This window comes from Grampus griseus (genome assembly GCF_964374135.1).
Source record: "Grampus griseus genome assembly, chromosome: 2".
Classification (NCBI taxonomy): Eukaryota; Metazoa; Chordata; class Mammalia; order Artiodactyla; family Delphinidae; genus Grampus; species Grampus griseus.
In genome coordinates this window covers 135536059-135552964 of record NC_139018.1, presented here as the reverse complement: position 1 = coordinate 135552964, position 16906 = coordinate 135536059, and the positions used below count along the sequence as shown (strand labels likewise).

At 51.5% G+C, this 16906-nt stretch overlaps 1 protein-coding gene across 1 annotated transcript in view; it reads left to right on the top strand.

Annotated features, from left to right (window-relative positions):
• The first annotated feature begins 6099 nt into the window (after positions 1–6099).
• The window catches only part of KLHL25 (kelch like family member 25), a 51817-nt gene continuing 41010 nt past the window's right edge, over positions 6100–16906 (top strand). The window contains exon 1 of the mRNA XM_082647972.1: positions 6100–6213. The gene's annotated coding sequence lies outside the window, so the exon portion shown is untranslated. The remainder of the gene's footprint in view (positions 6214–16906) is intronic.

Here is a 16906-nt window from a genome sequence, read left to right as displayed (position 1 = left end):
TTTTTTTTTTTTTAACGCTAGGAAGTTTGGTGCAGGGCTCTGGGACTGTCGCAACTCAAATGTGAAGTCACCGTTCTGCCGGCTCTCATGCTGATGCGGGGCAGCATCCCAGCCTGCAGCTCCTGCAGCACCTGCTCCAGCGTGAAGCAGCTCTTTCTTCAGCTGCTCCAGATGCTGGGCTGGTGACTACAGCCTAGTGATGAAGGGTGCTAGCTTTTCCTAAAGCACTTGCATTGTGGAAGTTGGTCCGGAGACAGTGAGAGACAGGTGTGGATTCCTGTTCACCCCATGGGGTCTGATTGGTTTTTAAATGATTTTTTTTCTTTTTGGGGGGTAAGCGATAGATTTCCACAGCTCAGAAATCAAACTCTAACTATCCAGCACTCTCTCCGTCTCTGCCCTGCATCATCCCCACCTCCGTCCTCACCCACAGGGGACCACTGGGCTCACTTTCCCCATGTCCTCCCAGAGCATCTTCATTTACATCCACGCATGGACAAGTGTCCTTTCTGATTTCTCCCAATTCGGGCCCCAAAGGTAGCACACTGTCCACACTGTTTTGCATCTTCAACAGTTGTTTATGAACCATTGTTCCATACTGTGTTTTGCCTCTGGTTTGTGGGAAGGAAGGGAGTAGGGCAGGCCCCGGGCAACATTTCTCAAAGGAGGCATTTGTTCTGTGATGTTCTCTTAGCTTCCTTCCTGCAGGTCATTCCCACCCCTCTTGGTCCAGCTCCGCCACTGCTGGGCCCTGGATGTCTGAACGTCCTCCCTGACAGCTCTGCGCGTGCCTGACCAAAGCCATTACCCTCTTTGTCCTTCCCACACCGCCAGGATGCACTGCTTGGTACGGAAGCATGAGTGTCCCCCTGTATCGAGTAAAGAGCTAATGGTGGCGTTTCTGGCAGTGTGGGGAGAGAGCCTTTGGGGAAGGGGCTTCATGGGTACTGCCCAATGGAGCTTGGCAAGTGGCTGCAGCATCTTGGGGTAGAAGGAACAGCAAATCCGGAAAGCTTCTTCCTCATGCAGCGCCCACACTGCCACCAGGTGAGGGCAGGACACCGTCCGCCTCCCACAGCTTCTGTCCCTGCCTGCCACAGCCCTGCCTTGCTCCTTTGTGCACCCATAGCTGAAGTGATGACTCACCAGTGACCTTGATCCCAGCTGCTCCCTCAGAAGAGCAGTCATGCCTCCCAGCCTCTCCCTTGGGAACCAAAGCTGACAAAGCCATCTCCTGCCACAGCCTTGCCCTGGGCGGGCCCCACCTGACCCGCCATTTCGGGGGAGCTTGACCAAAAATGGAAGATTTGATTGAATTTATCCAACACTGAGATCAGAAACTACTGACTTCATGGTGGCTAATACTGCCCCTAAAACTACCCGCAATTCATTCTGAATTGATTGAATACATATGTATGGAGAGCCTCCTATGAGCCAGGCACTGTTCTACGTCTGGAAATGGAGCAGTGAATACAAACCCTTGTTCTCGTGGAACTTACATCCTGGGAGAGCAGGCCGCCAATCAGATCCTCCCACACCAAATAAAGTGTGTATGTGTGTGTGTGTGTGTGTGTGTGTGTGTGTGTGTGTGTGTGTACTGCCAATATTTGTGTATTTGTACTGTCAACCAGGAATACCTATAGATGAACAAGTTGGGTTTATTACTTGCTGCAACAAAGGAGCCCACACACCATAGGGGAACCGAGGGCATCTCAGCACAAGGGTGTTAGGAAGAACGTAGAACAGGATTTGGACTTTGGCTGGGTGGTGTGGGACAGGGCCTAAGAAAGTGGGGCTTTGACCTGGATTGGGTGCTGCCAGAAAGCAGTGATGAGTCTATGATAGGGTATCTTAGTAAATCTCATATAAAAGGAGGGAGACCAGATGGAGGTCAAAGCTGTAATTAATGAAGAAACAGCAGTCACTCCTATTACCCAGGAGACACAGATTTGGGTATTTTGTGGCTTGGACAATTCTCATGTTTTGCTGTGTTCAGATGTGATAATGGAGGGATCTTGTTTTTGTCTTGACACATCGTGGTCACAGAGGGACCTTGTCTGATGGTGACATCCTACTAAATTGTTTCCATTCAACGGGAGAAGAGCAAAGCCTAGCTGTGCGTGCAGGGCCAGCTCCCAGATGTCAAGGCTGCTTCTCTGTCAAGCTCTCTCTCACTCTGTATATAATATATATGTAACTTCAGGTGGAAGTAAGTGCTTTGGAGATAGAGAGGGCTAGGAGTTGCCAGCGTGGGGAACGTGGTTACTTTGAAGCAGGTGGTCAGCGAGGCCTTAGGGAAGGTAGTGTCTGAGCAAAAACTTGAGGAAGCCAGGAGAGAACCACGTGGACATCCGGGGAAGAGCTTCCTGGCTAGAGTCAGCAAAGGCCTCCGCAGTGGGAGTGGGTTGGGCTTGTTTGAAGGGGGCTTCTCTTGTTGCGGAGCACGGGCTCTAGGTGCGCAGGCTCAGTAGTTGTGGCACACGGGCTTAGTTGCTCTGTGGTATGTGGGATCTTCCTGGGCCAGGGCTCGAACCTGTGTCTCCTGCATTGGCAGGCAGATTCTTAACCACTGTGCCACCAGGGAAGCCCGAATGCAGCAACAAAGACCCAACACAGCCAAAAGTAAATAAAGAAAATAAATAAATTTATAAAGAAAAAAAGGGGGCCAGTGGGCCTGGAGCAGAGTGAGTGAGGGGCAGGGCAGTGGAAGATAAAGTGTGAGGGGTGGTCCAGGCCAGATGGGGTCAAGCCTGTTGGCCAATGTGAAGAATTTGGCCTTCATTCTGAGTGAGATGGGAGCCATTGGAGGATTTTGCAGGGACAATGGACACAGTCAGGTTATATTATAAAAAGTCCCCTCTGGCTGCTTTTGAGACTGGACTCTAGGCAGCAGAGATGGGAAATGCTTCAGGAGGCTGCTGAGATGGCCCAGGGGAGGAGAGATGATGGTGGTTTGGACCAGCCTGGTGGTGGCAGATACAGTGGTATGAAGTGCTCGGACTGGACATGGATTGGAGGTAGGGTAAAACAGAATGGTGCCAAGATTTTTTATTTGAGCAAAAGATTGAGTTGTCCTTTCCTGAGATAGGGAAGCCCACTGAAGGAGCAGGATGTCTTTTGCAAAGTAGTGCAGCGGGAGCTCAATGGAGGCGTGCTAAGGTGAGGAGGCGCCCCTAGACATCCAAGCTGAGGTGTCGAGTAAGCAGATGCACCTGTGGGCCTGAAGTTCCTGGAGAAGTTTGGTGGGAGTACAGATTTGGGAGCTATCTTATGTTTATCTGAGCATAAGGCATGGGCCTGGATGAAATCACCTAGATCTGAGTGTACAGAGGGAAGAGGTTTTGTTTATCTGTACTCACTTCCCAGGCACTCCAATATTTGGAAATCTGGGAAGTGAGGAGAAATCAACAGAGGAGACTGGAAAGGAACATCCAGAGAGGTAGAAGGACCAAGAATTCAATCATCTATTAACAAATATGTATTGAATTCTGAACATCACCTCAGAATTTCTAAGACCTTAGATTCTGAACTACTGAAATATGGGACAGATGGCAATGCCAGGAGGGGAAAAAAAGGTGTGGGCCAAGACTGTTCGTTGACACCAGGAATTTCTTCCCTCTTTCTTGATAAAAGAAACCTGACTCTGTTTGGAGAGGCAATGTACTCATATAAACGTCTACGTAAGATATAAATGGAAGTATCATGTGGGACTTTTGCAGCTTGCTTCAATGGAGCTAACACGGTTGGGAGGCACACATCTGCTCTTCTACTCTTATTCCTTCCTGCTGTATGAAAGATAGATGTTATAGTTGGAGCTCCAGCAGCCATCTTGAATCATGAGGCATCAGCAAAAGGAAACCAAGCATTAAGGATGGCAGAATGGAAGTACAGGAGCCCATGCTCTTTAAAACTGTGGAGCTGCCAACTAGTCATAGATTACTTAACTTTAGATTTATTTTTCATGAGCAAGAAACAAACTTCTGTCTTTTTAAAATTCACAGTTATTTTAGGTTCTCTGTCATAATGTTGCAAAATCTGATTCTAACTGAGCTGAGATTTATTCATAGGTTTTCAAAACTGTGTGCACAACTTGTGTGAGGAACCAAGTTGCCTACACAGCTTGTCATGGTCTGTGCCCTCCCAGGACTCCCTGTGTGGTGGGGAGGGCTAACAGGTACATGGGTCATTACAGCATTGGCTGGTAGGGGCTATGATGGTGGTTGTGCTCCAGGGTCTACAGCGAGAACTGAGACAGATGGCAACGCAAGCTCCGTCCTCTCCATTCCTTTCAAATCATATCTAAATTCAATGACTCAACAAGTGTTCTTGGTCTGATTTTGTTCCCTTGCCTACATTTAATTTTAATTTATTCCAGTACCTAATTTAAGCTTGGAGTTGAGGAGGGGAAAAAATGATAATGTGGACCAGATTTTAGATGGTTGGCACTTATAATTTCACAGAGAGTCTCAATGGAATAATAAGCAATGGTTATGAACTTGCTAAGAATCAATTTGGTATGTGGAGCTTCATCCAACTAACAATTATATAAATACTCAAGCTCTAGAAAATTGGCAGGAGGCTAAAATTACAAATGTGATCTATGTCATTTCTTTAATGGACCAATTATTTTGATGCCTCCTTTTCCCCTTGGAAGGCACCTTAGCAGCACACTTGGCTAGCTTCTTACCTCTGACCAAGACTGCTCTTGACTAACAGAAACTTCGTGTCTTACCCATCTCCAGATCTAGGCCAAATGGAGACACAAATCTATATTGAGCAATTATTAGGTACCAGGCCCATTACATGCGTGCTCTTATCTAATCTTTACAATAACCCTGCAAAATAGGTTCTAGAATCTTCCTTTCACCAGTAAGAATCCAACACCCAGAGAGCCTGAGCACTCTGCCTCCAGTCCTAAACAGCTCTTGAGGGTAGAGCTGGGATTCAAACCCTTTCCTCTGTACCATGCTGTTTCTCCCCAAAATGCCTAGTGTCTTCCCTGTCATCTTACAGACTTTTAAGCCTGGAATCTCTTCTGTCCAATCTAAACAGCTTCCTACCCATGGGCTCTCCTTTCCAGTTTCCACCAGTCAAAATCCTACACCTCATCCAAATCTTTTGGGCAGTCGAATCACCTCCCCAATAAACTTCCTTGCACCTCCCATCAGTGTGAACTGTGCTTCCTGGGAATTCTCCCTGCCCCATGCTTGGCTCTTACAACAGTTATCATTTTCTGTACTTTACCAGGGCTTTTTGCATCCTTTTTGTATCCTACCTGAATTATCCATTTTCAGCGGGAGGGAGGAAAGAAAGGACATTTGTTGCACACTTACTTTGTCACAGGAGTTTGTCTCCTTTAATCCCTCAGATAATCCGATGAGGACTTTTTACCTGCCACCTTACAGATGAAGTTAGATATACAGCAACCTGAAGTGGTGGAATGAGATGCAAACTCAGAAAGCAAGAAGGAGAAATTATAGATAATTTTCCCCACTCTGAGACTAGCCCATCGCTCAGGCATCCAGCAAATGTTTGTGGAGTGAATTAATGAATGGATGAATGAATGAATGAATATTTGAAGGTCGGCTTACAAAGGAACTTAGTGAGAAATGACACTGGTAGGAGAGCTAAATACATATTCCAAGCACAGATGGGGTTCAGTGGCTGAAGAAAATCCCAAACACTGAAACGAGCTCCAAATAAAAAGAAACGGTTTCCTTAACACTTTCACAACTAGGTGAAAGGTGTGTCTCCGCAGACCAGGTACAGAAGATGCGTTTGCAATCTACAGAGCTCCCTCCTTCGGAAAGCTCTGGAACACAGTCGGGTTTTGTTCGCAAACTTCGGCCGCGGGGGCGGGCAGGGGCCTGCCCCTTTAAGAATCTGGTCGAAGTCCTTTTTCTCTCCCTGCCGCCCCCCACTCGCGGTGCTGGGGAAGCCCAGCGCCCACCCCTTTCTCCTCTTGCTGGCTTAACTACGGGTTCGGATGCCCATCCGTCACAGAGGCGCCGCCTCTGATTGGCTTCGGGCCGGGAGGCGGGGCGGGAAGGCCGGAGAAACTAGTTTGTTGGCGGCGCCCCGGCTGTACCTCAGTAGCAACGCGCTCAGCGGCTTTGGCGAGCTGGGGGAGGGGAGCAGCGGCGGCGAGGGCTGCGGAGCCTCGCGCGGGCGGCTAGGGGCCTCTGAGCGCGGCGGGTGGCGACGCCCCGAGTGGTGAGTACCCGGGCTGGGCTGGGGGCGCCGTCCTCGGGCCGGTCTAGCCGCGCGCCCGGCCGCCGGCTTTGGCACTTGTCACCACCCCTCACCCCGGGCCGGGATCGGGAGCGCCGGGTCCTGCGCGCCCCGCCGTGGGAGCCCCCGGCAGAGTGAGCCTCGCGGGACCGTGTGCCCCGCGAGCAGCACAGCGGGGCTCGAGTGTCTGGAACCGCCTCGGCCACCTCGGGGTCTCGGAGGGCTGGAGTCGGGGACAATGGTGGGGAGTGGAGGTCTGTAGAGAGCCGTCTCCTCCCCAACCCCGTTCCTCCCTCCTCGCGAGTGCCGGGGGACCCGGCGAGGGTATTTGCTGAAAGCTCTGAGCGAGAGAATGAATTGTTTTGCAAATGGATGTTGCGCGCAGGAGCTGCAACTCTTTCCCCTGGGAGTGCTTGATTCATTGAGTCCGCAGACTCTCTTTTTAAAAAATTACTATCGATCCTGGAAAGTGGAGGCTGCCTGTCTTTGAGGATGTGAGCAGTCCGGCTTTGCGCCGCGGGCCGGGCGAAGTCCCCGCGCACTTGACGCCGAGGGCCAGATGGCTGCCTGCCTCGTGCAGAGCGAGGGCCGAGGGTTTTAACCAAGGGAAAGGTCGTCCACGCGAGCCCGGCCCGGAGTCTCCTGTGCCCCGGCCGTTTACGTCCCACCTGACAGGGCCCCTGTCTCTGTTTAGAGAGCTGTGGAGCAGCAGAGGAATGGTCACCCGTCCTAAGCCCTGCCTACCTGCCCCCCAGGGTGGCCGCCACCCTAGCAGGTCCAGAGCAAGCCTTCTCTGGCCCTGGCTGTCCTGTTCACCCCATCTTGCCCTGGCTCCGGGACCCCGCAGCACTTGGGCACGCCCCCTACTCCTTTTCTCCCTCGTGGTTGCTTGAGAAGCTTTCTGGTTGGGACTCTGTGCCCCCAGGGGCACCAGACATTTTTGTGCTGGTGCTTCAAAGAGCCCAAAGTTCATTTCCACTGTCTTTGAGCAGAGAAATCTTTATAGAGATCTTAACAAAGGGAGTGGGGTGGGGGCCGACCCAGGTCCCCCGCAGGTTTAACGCAGCCACTCTTGGTCCTGCTGGGTTGCTTTGGGCAGGGGGAAGGCTCCCTGAGCTTTGGCCCTCCCTGGTGAGTCAGGGCAGAGAAGGCCAGGTGTCTGGGCCTTTTAGTTTCACTCCGGTTCTGGCGGCGTGACTGAGGGAGGGAAGTTGCCAGGGGGAGAGGAGGCAGGAACCCCATAGTCTGATCACAGGCCAGACTCTGGTGACTCTGACTTGGTTCAGGCCCTTTGGGACCCTGGGCCTCAGTCTGCCCATTCACAGGTGGGACCGATGCTCTTTGAGCCCAGGTGTGCTGTTAGTATTGCTAAGGGGGTGTTGGTGAAGGCTTGCATTTGGGGACTGGGGAGGAGTAGGACCCAAGGTCCACCCCACCGGGGGCAGGTTTGGTGTCCTTCTAACACGGGGTCCTTGAGTCCCCAAGCCGTGCCTTTGGAGGATGATGGAATCAGTCTTCTGTGCCCGGCAGCTATCTCCGTCTTGAGCCATTCCCTTTGTCAGGAAGTGACTCCATGCAGGTTACTCAAAGGAAGGTAGAGAGAAATGGTAGAGACCTTCCTCCCGGGGCTCAGGCTGCAGCCGGATTTATGTATGTGGTGCAGAGAGAGGAGCCGCGGGCGACTGGCACGCTCCACCTCAGAGGTGGCTTCTGCAGCCTGATGCCCCTTAATAGCATCTTAAACCTGTGGGCGCTCAGTGTGGGAGAGGAGAGCAGGAAGAAAGAGGACGATTACCCGGGCCTTGGACCTCCTGGTCTGCAGCGAAAGCAGGCTTGGTTCTTCCCATCTATTACCGTGATGCACGGTTGGGGGGTGGGGTGGTCAAAGGGAGTGGTGGTTTGTTCATTCATTCGTTAACCGATTAATTGATTCATGGTTTGAAGGGGCTTGATTGGGACCCTGCCTTCGGGGAGCTCCTGGACCAGGTGTGCTGGCATGCGTGTGGCTTAGAGGCCCTGACACATCGAGGTGTGCACAGTACCCCAGTAACAAAGGCAGCAAGGGGAGCTGAGGGGACACAGGAGGTGCGCGGGTGGTGAAGGCTTCCTGGAGAGATGATGCCTTGATTAAGTAAAGATGAGAAAGGCATGTGGTGGGCTACCACCTCCCCCCACCCACTCACACTTCTCCCAGAGGCCACTTCATTGCCAGCCTCCAGGCAGGTGCAGGTTGAGGGCAGAGAGCATGCACGTGGGAGGTGATGGAAAGGTTCACCTGGGACTGTGGTGGTCTGGCCCAGGAGTCCCCCAGGAAGATGGGTGGCTTCTGGATACAGCAGATCTGCTCAGGGGATCATGGGAGACCCCACCCCACCAGCCCCAAACACCAACGCATCGCCTGAGCCCTTAGTGCCACGGTACCAGCCCTCAGCGTGGGTGTGGCCTGAAAACGGAGGGCGCTAGCAGAGCTGGCACAAGAAAACAGAGTGGCCAGACACAAATGAATTGGCTGATTGAGATGCTCCTTTTATGAATTGGCTGATTGAGATGCTCCTTTTCATCTGATGTGGTAAATGTCATAATTGAATTGCCTTAGGCAACCAGGGCTGTTGAAGCATTTTCCCAGCCAGAAAACACTTAGTTGGGACAGCTGGGGGTGGGGGGTGGGGAGAGTGTATGCATCCACAGCTTTTACTCACAGCATCCCAGCAGGCCTTTTCCCTTAGGAATCTGGGTCTGTCCCCAGGTGATGGAAGTCAGCCCAGCGTACCCTGTAGGTTCCACCCCCTTTCCTAGACCATCTGGCCCCTGATCAGCACTGCTCCCACCCCAATCTAATATGTAGCTAACGCTGATACCTGTCATCTTCAGGCACTCACCTTGCCAGACTTACTCCAGTTCCCTTAGCTGTTAGGAGCATGGAGGGGGGATTGTGGGATGGAGGGCAGAGAGAGGGCTCAGGGATGGGAGGGTTCCCTGTTATTAAGTCTCTTCAGCACCAGGTTGGGGGATGGGGGGAAGAGCATGGGCTCTTTGAACTGGACTCGGGTTCAGATGTTGCTTATGTGTCTGTGGTCAGCCCTCTCCTGGGGTCCCAGCCACCTGCACCCACCCTGCCCCCTCCCTCTAGTGCCAGTAGACGCTATTCTTTCTTACTGCTAAACCTTTCCTTCCCAGCCCTGTCAGTGACCTTTTGGATGAAAAATGGTAGGCGTGTGTGGCTCACTAACCTGTTTTTAAAAGTGCCAGCTCTGTGGTCTCAGAAATTCAGCTTAGTTGAGAAATTTCACTGTATTTTCTGCAAATACATAAAAATCTCCCAAGCCATTCCCTCCCCCAACGATGGTCTCCTGCACCTCTGGGACAGAGTTTAGATGAGGCTCTCTGGGCCCCACCTTGTTTCAGCGTGACTGAGGCCCAAGGCCAGCTCACCTCTTCACCAGCTATCCCACAGATGGGACCCTCACACCTGGACCGTGTCAGCAGAAAGAGCACTTAAGTGGGGGTCTGGGAGTCCTGCTCTGCCCCTACCTGCTGTACGACTTCCTGTAGGTCCCCTTACCTCCATGGGCCTCGATTTGCTCTTCTGTAAAATGGGTGGATGTTCTTCGGTACAATGCTTCTACTAAATGTCTTGGTGTAAAATCTCAAAAGGTCTTGTGTCCTCTGGTATTAAGTAGTTTTATAAGGCTTGAGTTACTTGCATAGCTCACTTGGGCAGGAAGAGGGAGAGGTGGCCGGTAGAGTGCAGAGGGGCTGAATTAGAAGGCAGGAATCTGGCGTCCTAGCTCCAGCTCCGCCTCTGATGGGTGCTGTTGGCCTTTGGGCAGGTCACCTTCTGTCTCTGGGCCCTCATTTTTCCACCTGTAGAATGAAAGTGGTGTAGTAGGCAGGCGCCCCATTTCCTTTCCTTTCTTGGTGAGTGGAAACTGAGTCAGACTTTCCCAGTAACTCCCAGTAACTCCCCTGCCTCTGTCCACTGCCTTGGAGTTTGGGGCCCAGGTGTGAAGGGCAGCAGGTGTGGGAGCACTTAAATTGACACCCCCCACCCAGCCTGGAATAGATGGGGTGAGACCTCACCTGCAGAGTGTCCCCTGGGCATAGAGCCTAGGGCCACCTCTGAAAGGAGAGACGGACAAAGACTTCCTAGGGGGCAAGAGGGATCTTGAGGGAGCCCAGGGGGACAGAGGAGGACGCCAGGCTCCCTGCCTTCTGCACGCAGCACTTTGCCAAGGAGGCGCCTGCAAGACCAGTCTGATGGCTCCTCCTGCGAGGAGGCGGTAGGCGGGGGCTGAGCAGGGCCCTGGGAGAACTGTGTCGGCGGCTGCTGAAGGGAGGACCCCTTTGTCGCTCCCCACCCACCTCCGTCTGCCAGGAAGTCACCTTGGACTGTCAGCCGCCCTCCCGTCAGAGTAGGATGTGGGGATAGGATGAAAACTCAAACTCAGACTTGCTTATTTTCTGCCTGCTCCTGTTGGGCCCCCAGGGAGAGGCTGACCACAGATCAATCTAGGCTGAAAGGAATTAATTTCCTAATTAAGATAAGAAAGGCTTGGCTCATTCAAACCCCAGGATGAGCTGCCTGCCAGATTTGCAGTTGGCCAGGTTAGATCTGTCTGGTCAGGAGTGAGGGCCAAGAGACGGAGGAGCTCTTTTTCTAGAAAGCCATGGCGATTGCATCCTGCATCCAGAGTTCAAGTTTTGCTGCATCCCAGCTGGGCTTGCGAGACCCTGGGCAGCAAGTCCCTTAACCCGTGAGCACCTATATTATTTGCGGCTTTGGAAATCCGAGGGAGCGAGACGTACAGCTCCATTCAGGCAACAGACATTTATTCAGCATCTTCTGAATGGCTCACCCTGGACAAGAAACTGGGAAGGGAAAGTCAGGTTCAAAGAGGGTCTGTACTTGCAAGCTCGGCCTCTGGCCTGGGAGACAGACAAGTAGTCAGGTGGTTATGGGTCAGCGCTAGGCTGTGAGTGGCGTGGCCAGAGCCATTGGACACGTGAGGAAATGGACTGTCGTTTGTGTCTCAATTCCTAATGTGCCCAACGAATGTTTTTTGCCATCTGTTTTTCTGCCAGGATCTGCGATGCAGCAGAGAACAAGGCAAGGTCCCCACCATCCTGGGGCCCCCATTCAACTGGGGGAGGCAGACCACAGATGGATAAAATAAATAGAGCTGCGGTTGGGCTGCAGAAAGCAGACGGGGAGGTGTGAGGAAAAGGATCAAGGTGGGGCATCTGCTTAGACGAAGGGGCTCTGGGCTGGTGACATTTGAGCCGAGACCTCCAACACGGCAAGAGGCAGCTGTGGGAAGATCTGAGGAAGGGGGTGCCCAGCAAGTACACAGGCTGGGAACATTGTGGGCTGGGGAGGGGGTTGAGACGAGACCCAGAGATAGGCTGCAGCCATTCCATCCTGGAATCTTCTGATGCGTAGGGAGCCTAAGGAAAACATATTCCTTTTAAGTTGTTTTATTGTCTTTAATTTCAATCATACATCAGTAGGTTCCCTTTATAAACAAACAATATAAGAAACGGAGCATGGTATGAAAGTGGCCCCATCCTTGGTATCTGTCAGCAGTTTGGGGCATACTGTTCTTGTCCCCCTTTTCATATACAGATTTTGTGCTTATGTAATTTGGATCACACTCAGTACTCCACAGTGTCTATCACTTACTGTGTGGTGAATCTCTTTCTCTTTTCACAGCAGTGTAGTATTCCATGGTGCGGCCAGACCACCATCTTTCAGCTCACAGTCTCCTAACAGGAGACCTTTTGGTTGTGTCTGATTTTTCTTCCCCCCTATTCAATCCATGAAGTCATGCACATCCTTGATCATACGTCTTTCTGGTCTTTAAATTTTCATTGTCAAAACCAAGTGCCGTTTGCGAAGACTAATAAGCCAGTTTTCTCTCCCATTGATGGTGTCTGGGAGCCCACTTCCCCACGTCCTCACCACGCTTGTTATTATCCACATTTTCCCTTTTAGCTACTGTGATGGGGGAAAAGGATCTCATTATTCCTTAAAAAAAAAAAAAGTGATCCAGTTTATTCAGCCTTTCTCTTTTTATTGTAATCCATCGTTGTTTTTCCCAGAGGATCAAGGTTTAGCGACTGCTGCCTCTCGCTGGTCTGACCGCGGCTGGGGACTCAGCGAAGCCTTTGCCCTGTGTACTCATCTGTGAAATGAGGTCCTTTTAATCCCCGCCCTGCCCCCTGCCAGGCTGCTGCGTTTTGGGCATGGGAAAACATTCCTGAAAGTTCATTTTATGCTGAAAAGCTCTGCAGACATCATGGGTTTTACTAGTGAAAGGCAGATGTCTGGAGCCTGGAACATTTGAATGGATGTGAGTGTTTCTAAACAGCCAGTGTGTCCAGGGGAGGGACTGGGCTGGCTTTAGGCGGGACGTCTGCCTTGCATCCCTGAGATGCGGAGGGCCTCATCCAGCCGAGTCAAATAAATGAGCCAGGAGGGCAGAGAAAGTTCTCTAGCTGGTTCTCTAGCTGGTCTAGGGACAGGCTCAGAAAGGGGCACTGGTCACCACAGACTTGATCCCCCATTTATCTGTTGGTAGAGACCAAAGGCTGGGGCTCCTAGAACTTTGTGTATTTCCATGTTTGTTACTTTGGGGGTCCTTGTCTGTTTTCTTGTAACAGGAGGCTTTAAGATAAGCAAAAGATTGACAAAAGGGCCCTTGTACTTGATTTGGAGACAGAAGGAGGGGAAGCTGTGGGGATTGATAAAGGAAAGGTGGGATCAGGGCCAAGGAAAACCAGGCCCATGTGGTCCCTGGGCGGCCTCAGGCCCCATGATGCAGGAGCCAGGGAGCGGGCTGGGCCCCGGAGGAATTCATCACTGCTGGGATTCAGGTGCCTGGGGTATATATAGCTAGGCTCTCCTGTCCTTCCCCAAGTGGGCTCTAACACAGTGGGTCCACACCTTGGGGAGCAGCGTCCAGACTTGGCTGCGATTGCCCTGCTGCCGCCTGGGACCTAAGCCCTGGTGGAGGCTTCTGTTATCCCCACCAGCCTGACCTGGTTGGGACAGCTGTGGGGAGCTGGGGGGGACTAGGCCACAGACGGGAAGGTGGACAGACACGGTGGGGGCGCGGTGATAGCAGCGAACGAACAAGCAGGTGGACAGAGGGCTTTGGTCGGGAGGCATCCTGCCTTTGTACCTCTGCAGCCAGTGGGCGGGAGGAGAGAAGGCTGAGACCTTGCACATCTTTGCATTTGTTAGGCATCCCATGGTTCTGAGGGCTGGGTTTTTCATGAAGGGAGTGAGGGGAGCATCTCACTCAGGAGCTGGCTCGAGGGCAGTCCATGAGGGCAGGGGCAGACTGGGTCCCACCCCACTGCCACCCCCAGCCCAGCCTGCAGGGGTTTGTGGAGTCAGAGTGAGGTCGAGTCGCCAGGTTTTGTTTCAGGCACCAGGATCGACTGGTCTGTCCGTGTTGCAGGAAGTTGCAGCTGCTATTTTTACTGCTCCAACTAGGACTTTTTACAGGAAGGTACAATTACAAGCAAAATGTCAGGGTTTGGCTGGCCAGCTGATCCCTGGGAGGCTGCCACAGGCCAAGGCAGGGACAATGGTGGTGTCGGTGGGTGTGTAAAGCAAGACTCATTTGCACGTGGACACATCCCTACCCTGGGTGCTGGGTGGCTTCCTGTGAACTGCTTGCAGTGTCTATATAGTTTTCCTCTAGGCAGAAAAGAGGACTTTGCTGGGATTTGTCCAGGTTAGTGCACCTGAACACGTTATGATTGGCTGGTCATGAGATTATGAAGCCAATCTGGGGAGCTGTAAGCCATTCTGTTCCGGACTGCTCAGGAAGCTGAAATTTTGTTAAATGAAATTATTGAGACCCTACGGTGTGATAGCCACACTGCTAAGTGCTAGAGGTAGAGATGGATCAGACAGACCCTGCCCTAGAGCATCACCCATGCAGCATTAAGGATGCAGAAAGTGCCATCCCTGAACCCTTTGGACAAGCACCTCGTATGTTTTTAATTTATATGCCTTATGGCCAGAGGCCAAGCAGGGCTTACGTTAGCTTCTGTTGTGGCCTAACGGATCACCACTAACTTAGTGGCTTAAACAATACCTATTTATTAGCTCACAGTTCTGTAGGTCAGAAACCTGGGCTGGCTCAACTGGGTTCTCTGCCTAGGCTGTCACAAGTCCAAGGTCAAGTACCAGCTGGACTGGACTCTTATCCTGAGGCTCTGGGGGAGAATCTGCTTCCAGACTCATTCAGGTTGTTGGGAGAATCAGGTTCTTGGTGGTTGTAGGACTGAGGTCCCTCTCTCCTCCCTGGCTGGCAGCTAGGTGCTGATCTTGGCTCCTACAGGCTGCTGCATTCCATGCCAGATACCCCATCTCTAAGCAGCAGTGGAGTGTCAGATCCTTTCCTGCTTCAGATCTCTGATATCAACTTCTGCAATCAGCTGAAGAAAACTCTGCTTTAAAGAGCTCATGTGATTAAGTCAGGCCCACTCAGAGCATCTCCCTATTTTAAGGCCACCTGATTAGTTAGTAACATCATTAATTATATCTGCAAATCCCTGTGCTATGTAGGTAACATGGTCACAGGAGTAAGACCAGGGGTGGAGATCAGGGTGCCATCCTTGAATTTTCCTGCCAAGAGCTTGTGCCAACAGGGGCTACAACAGCAACAGTATTGATAACAGCAGGTCTCATGAATAGAGTGAATTTTGTGTGTCCCACTGTCCTGGGCTCTTTACATGGACCTTCTCATTTAATTCTCAGGATAGCACATTGACACTTATTCCACCCGCCCCATTTTCCAGATGAGTAAAACTGAGGCTCAGAGAATATAAGTACCTTGGGCCAGTCATACAGGTAGAAACAGCAGTGCTGGGATTTGAGACCAGGACCTTAGTGCCTAACCACCCCCTCAGGGTGCTCGAGGCCAGCATCTCCAGTTTGATTACTGTGATATGCAGAATACCGTGTAGGACAGGGATGAGGGTTGCTCTTTCCCATCCAGCATTTAAAATACTTAAATATGAAACATACCAATCATATTGCAGGTTAACACAGCAGACACTGAGGACCTCTCATGTGGATCTTTTTGATTCTTATTCCAGTGGGTATTTGTGGTTAATCTACTTCCCATTCAGCAATATTATCGATCTAATGTATTCCAGGCAGCAAAGATGACACAGAGTAGTGTCCTCAATGAGTTGAAAATAAAAATAAAGGCAGAGTACCCAATGCCCTGAAGGAATAAATAATGCTGGACTAGAGAAGAACCCTCACAGCACCACAGCAAAGGGCCAATGGGTATTAGAATGTTAATTGTAGGAGACAAGACAAAAATGTTCTCTTTACTCTCTGCCATGTTCCTGGTGCATAGCACAGGACCCAGCACATGGTAGGTGCTCAGAAATTCCTTGTCAGGTTAATTTTTTCAGTATCTACTATGTATGAGGCCCTGTACATGCCAGACAGATGTCAAGTCCAGGGGAGGGTGTGAGCGTGAAAAGAGAGGGCTTATGGAGAGAGGGAGTGGGGATGGGAGACCTGGAAAGTCCGGCATGTGCCCCAGCGAGTGGTGGGGGAGAGGGGCTGGGGACCAGATGGCACAAGGCTTGGATGTCCAAGCCTCCTTGAAGCTTTTGAGCAGGAGAGAATGGTGGTCAAAAGTGATGACCGGATTGCCTGGAGTGGGAAAGACTGGGGACAGGGCCTGTTCATAGCCCATTCCGCAGCTGTGAAGTCCTCACCTTGTTTCCGACGCAGGACTAGCCACACAAGGGACCCAGGAAGGAGGATTTAATGGAACTTGGTGGCCGAACGATATGCTAAAAATGTATGTATGAATGAGTTGCAGTTTCTGGGCACCCATGTATTTGGCTATAAATACACGTTACATATGTAATTTCAAGAGACCAAGAATCATCAACTGCAAAGCCCAAGGGCAGCAGCCCATGCGTGCCCCCTGTAGTTTGCCGTTTCAGGCGCCCTCTGCAAACCACCAAGGTCTGTTATTTGGGGGAAAATGAGGGGTCCTGTGGCGAGAAGAAAGCATCTGGTGATGGAGGGAGGCGCAGAGCAGGCTGGGTTCTTCGAGGGGAGGACGGCCAGCGGGGATCAGAGGGCGCCAGCGCCTGTGCCCACACGTCCATGCAAGCTGGGGAGGGGCCGAGACCCTCCGGGCAGGTGATTCCACTCTCACTGCCCTTCACTTTCCATGGCAGTTTCTTTTTCGAGTACTTTTAAAAAAAACATGGTTAATGTGTGGAGGATGAGGAAGTTTTGCTGACCCACTGTTCTCACAGTGTGGTCCAGGACGGTCCCTGGGATTTTTTCGCGGTCCACGGGGGTCAAAACTGTTTTCATAGTAACACCCAGATATTATTTGCCTTTTTCACCCATTCCCTCCAAGTGCATTACCCGGTGACCCAATGTTTTCCAGATGACCATTGCATGAAGTTACTAAATCATGCATGTGTAAGTGAGCCAGAGTGCAAGACAGACCAGGAGACGGGCAGGTCATGGAGTACACAAGGGCACCACACGGGCTCAGGACCCACACTGCAGCTAATCTTTAAGAAACTAGTGCTTGACAAGTCTTAGTGTTTTGTCAAAGAGGAATATCCAAAATGATCTGTAAAGGCTCTTAAAATCTGTTCCCTTTTCCAACTC